Source organism: Sturnira hondurensis, unplaced genomic scaffold (assembly GCF_014824575.4).
Source record: "Sturnira hondurensis isolate 20B ecotype Veracruz unplaced genomic scaffold, ASM1482457v3 Scaffold0024912, whole genome shotgun sequence".
NCBI lineage: Eukaryota > Metazoa > Chordata > Mammalia > Chiroptera > Phyllostomidae > Sturnira > Sturnira hondurensis.
The window spans coordinates 245,295-250,506 of NW_028097543.1; the positions used below are offsets into that span (position 1 = coordinate 245,295).

Here is a 5,212-nt window from a genome sequence, read left to right on the forward strand (position 1 = left end):
CAAGCAGACCTGGGTTCAAGTCATGGTTCTGTCACTTATTTACCTTCTGTGTGACATGGAACGCATTACTTACCCTCTCTTATCTTCAATTCCCTCATCTGTAAAATAGGAATAATAAGAGTGTCTACCTTATAGGATATTTTTAGGATTAATGGAATCCTAAAAAGTGAAAATAAACTTTTTACACTTTCACTTATTACAGTGAAAATGTAATAAGTTTATTGAGTTGTCTTAATTCATTGGGGATATATACATAAAAGTGTTTCACTTTATCCTCCAACTCTGCTGTACCACTGATGAAGGCATAATACCATATTCCACTGAGGTGTAAAACTTTTTGCCTGCACACTGTGATAGTTTCTGGCAAGCAAGCTCATGGGCCTCAATCTTATCATTTCAGGAATTTCTCCTGACTTGCAGACATATGCCATATATACATATATGAATGAATATATATATATATATATAATTTTATTTATTTATTTTTAAAGAGAGGGGAAAGGGGAAAGGAGGGAGAAAGAGAGGGAGAGAAACATCAACTGGTTGCCTCTTGTGCACCCCCTACTGGGGACCTGGCCTGCAACCCAGGCATGTGCCCTGACTGGGAATAAAACTGGTGAGCTTTTGGGCTCTCAGGCTGGTGCTTAATTCACTGGTCCACACCAGCCAGGGCCATATATATCTTACCAACTCCTGAAGAATCAGGAAATTGATGGCCCTGTCCTTTCCCTCTCTCCACCTGAAAGTACCCCATATCTCCAACTCTCTTGCCTTGGGGAAGGGAAACATTGCACACCCTCAGACTAGACCTCTTTTATCAACTGGACAGCTGGTTTTTCCACAGCAATATCTGTTGGCTGTTGTCTGGACCTAAGAGTCTGGTCTTCTGAACTTAGAGTATGGGGTACTGAGTGTCCTTTGCTTAGCTGCAGTTCCAGGAGAAAAGGTAAGCTGTAGAGACAGAAACCAGATCAGTGGTTGCTAGGGGCTCGAATTAGGGGTTAGGGGATTGACTGTGAAAGAACATGCAGAAACTTTTGGGGGTGATGGAAATGTTTTATATCTTATTCTGGTGGTGATTTTATGATAAAACTCATTGAACTATGCACCTAAAAGTAAATACTTTTATTGAACCTAAATTATACTTTAATAAAAGGGAAAATGGGAAATGGGAAAGTGTATTTGGGCATCTAATAGTATCTTATCACTAAGTAGAGAGCTTAGTGTCTGGCACACAGTATTTAATAAATGGTAGCCGCTGTTCCCACTAAGGGCCAGCTCTGTCAGTGATCTACCAGCAATGTCATAGTCACAAAGTTGTCTAGATACATATTTAGTCACTCCATTGCTACCTTCTCTGGACTGTCCCATTTCTGTGGGCTTCAGGCAAAGGGGGAGTCTGCTTGGGCATTCCAGCTCTGGGTCCCTGAAAGTTTAGAGCCAAGGTGGAGGGGGAGGACCCCTCCTGAGAGGACCAAGTTGCTGACCACTAAGAAATCCTGTGTAGGACCTCCCAGAAGATTGGCTAGGTTGGTACTTTGTTCTATGCTTGCAGGACTGCCTTTCCTGATGTCCCTGCAGAGAGGCATGACCTCATATTGAGCCAGACTCACTTATTCTCATTCCCAGAAGCCCTGCACTCAGCACAGAGGATACAGTGAAATAAAGCAGGACAAAGAGACTTGTTTTTAGCTTACTACTGACTCAGGATAGCAGCTGATAAGGCCTTATGTATGGCATATGCTTCCTTATTTCCACCAGAAACTTTTACATATTTTATTTAAATATTTCAAGCTCTAGACCCTTGGCATTTCAAAAAAGGAGGCTTTTGAATAGCTGCTAATAAAGTGAATGAGTGACCACATGGCGTGGGCAAACATTCTGTAGAAGTCGAATATCACCCTGTCATTTGAGATTCCCATATAATTTGCTTAACCTCCTGTCTACATCCATACGAACTCCAGTATGTGTTTGGCATCCTGAGGAGAACTTGATTTTTCTCCTAGTCACACACTTTTGGCTCCAAGGTCTTGCTTGAGCTGAGTTAACTTAGCAAACAGATATTCTCACCACCTCACTTTCGCTGACACTATTCCCCACACTAGAGACAGTGGAATGTCACGATTAAAAAAAAAAGCCCAGACCTGGCTGCACATTTGCATCACCTGGGGAGCCTTTAAAACTTCCGAGGACAAGGCTGCAACCTTTGTCAGTGTTTTTTAAAGGCTCCTCAGGTGGTTTTGCTGTGCTGCCAAAGTTGAGAAATGGTGATTTTCAACTTCAGACAGACCTGGGTTTAGTCCTGGCTTGATCCACTGGCTGTTGATGCACCTCGAATACATTACCTAAGCTCTCTTTATTTTTTTAATATTTTATTTATTTTTAGAGGGGGAGGGAAAGAGAGAAACATCAATGTATGGTTGCTCTCATGCCTCCCCTGCTGGGAACTGGCCTGCAACCCAGGCAAGTGCCCTGACTGGGAATCGATACCTAAGCTTTCTAAATCTTAATTTCTGCATTTCTAAAAGGGCTTGCCTAAGGAGTCTATGAGTTAATCTCAGTAAGGCTAGTAAGGGTAGGCAGAGGGTAAGCATCTCATAAATGGAAGCTGTAAATACATTTTCCAGTTAGCAATAATTGTGCCTTGGATAAAACTCATTGGCTACGATATTACCACTGCACAAAGGTTGTAAATATATTTTTATAATATGCTCTATTGCTATTATTTATGGTGGATAATGGGCAAATTAATACCCTTAAAACCATGAGCTCAGGAAACCAGTGCTCTGAATGGAGAAATAAAAGAAGATAAATTTTAGCCACAAATATTTATTGTAACTTTAACTCTTGGTAAGCCTTGAGGAGATGAAGAGTTGATGTGATCTAAGCTCTCCAGGGACTCACAAATCTAACTGTGGGGAGAATAGATGTATAGACAAAGAAAAAGTTAACCTTAACTTATGCTACAGATGATAAATAAATTCAGACTCTATCTAGACTGTCAAGAACAGTTTTCAGAGTAGGATGTTGCTTTGAAAGGACCTTGCCTTTGAAATATGGGTAGGGTTTGTTTGTTTATTTTGGTCATTAGATTCCACATATAAGTGAAATCACACACACCACAATATACAGATGATGTACTATAAAATTGTACACTTGAAACCAATTAAAAAAGAAATAAGAATTGTACACCTGAAACCTATATAATTTTATTAACCAATGTCACTCCAATAAATTCAATAAAAATTTAAAAAGAAATATGGGTAAGATTTGGACTAGCAGAGAGGATTGGAGAGAGCACACCAGAAAGAGTAAATAGCTGGGTAGAGAGCCAATGCCTGGAATAGAGATTGGTGGATTGCTCTGACTGGAATACATGGTTTGTTAGGGAAAGCACTAGAGGTAAGTATGGAGAGGCAGGTTCAGGAAAAACTTGAATCCCAGATGAAGGGCTGCGGACTTTATATCCTGTAGGTTCTTAGGAGGTGTATGTATGTTTGCATGTTATGATTGAATCTTTTGGATGCTTAATGAATATATGCATGAAGGGTCAAGAATGTGAATTAATTATATTCTCCCTATGAAATATGAACCAATAGAAAAATATACTCATGAATCAGAATAATTGAACTTTGTTAATAACAAAGTTGTGTTGGAAAACGTAGTATAACCCCAAGGCCAAAATGGACTTCCTACTCTTTTCTCCTAAATTTGATGAAATTAGTCATTTAGTCACATGCAAGAGAAGCCCTGACCTAGTTGCATAAGCAGGAAGCAGAAAGAATATTTGCTATTTGTACAGAGAAATGGAGCAAGAGGTCAGGCCATTTATTTGCAGTGACTTTGAGTGTATTAATTCTTCCTAGAATGGGAACCAATGGAAATAGGCTGTTATAAAATGGCATCTTTTAAATATAATTTCAGGAAGTTGACTCCCTAGGAGTTCATGAACCTGGAATAAATATCCCTAATGTAGGCAATTATAAGTCACAATTTTTTAGCAGAGGAATGAAGTAGTAGAATTATTCATAATAGCCCAAAATTGGGAGCAACCAAAATCTCCTTCAACTTTCAAATGCTACATCCATACCTTAGAATACTACTCAGTTATAAGAAAGAATGAAGAAGATATACTGAAACACTGGTACTTTTCAATTTACACCATTCATTAAGAGAAAAACAAATAGATTTATCAAACTTAAGAGGTAGGTGGTGACTCCAGATAAGTGGTTTTCATCAAAACTCTGGAGCCCAGCCCTAGCTGGTGTGGCTCAGTGGATTGAGTTCCAGCCTGTGAACAAGAGAGTCACTGGCTCAATTCCCAGTCAGGGCACATGCCTGGGTTGTGGGCCAGGTCCCCAGTGGGGGCCACATGAGAGGCAACCGCACACTGAAGTTTCTCACCCTCTGTTTCTCCCTCCCTTTTCCTCTGTCTAAAAATAAATAAATAAATAAAATCTTTTTAAAAACTCTGGAGCCCAGAGGGAGAAAGAACTTTGAGTTTATGGGGCTCTCAGCTCATTCCACCTTGTTAATGCTGAAGCATTTTCACTTTTATCTGTTATTTATATTGGGTTTTAGCAGCTGTATTAGTGAGGATGAGAGACAGATAGAATGAATTGGAAAAACCTACAGTTCCCTCTCTGTGCTTTAACTATCCCATAGAACACTCATGACAATCTGATACAAGATGAGGGGGATTCCCCACCAAGCAATATTCTGTGACTGACACCAGCTGGGTGTTGAAATCACAGGTTAAGGGCTCAATCACAAGATTGCTCATCACCCCCAATTCAGACACCAAAATTGCAAGTTGAGCTTGTTACCTGTGCTTCTGACTGATCGTGTATAAATAGGAGGCTTTGGACTTCTGGCCAAGATGGAAGTGTAGGTAGATACACTTTGCCTCCTCACACAAACCAAAGAAGGAAAACAACAAATTTAAAACAAAAAAATAACCAGAACTGCTAGATAATTGAACTGTATGAAAGTCCGACAACCAAGGAGTTAAAAAAGAAACATTCATTGAGACCAGTAGGAGGGGCAGAGATGGGCAGCCAGAGCAAGGCAACTACTGGAGGATCAGGTGAGTGAGGCACCAACTGGCAAACCAGATGGTCCTACATTTGCATTCGGATAAACCATAAGGAACCATTGGGAAGTGAGACAGACCATGCAACCCAGGGTTCCAGTATGGGGAAATAAAGCCTCA

General features: G+C 40.2%; 1 pseudogene; it reads right to left on the minus strand.

The window, feature by feature from the left end:
• Positions 1-2,529: 2,529 nt before the first annotated feature.
• On the minus strand, positions 2,530-2,688 carry LOC118982108 (uncharacterized; annotated as a pseudogene).
• Between the last annotated feature and the right edge of the window lie 2,524 nt (positions 2,689-5,212).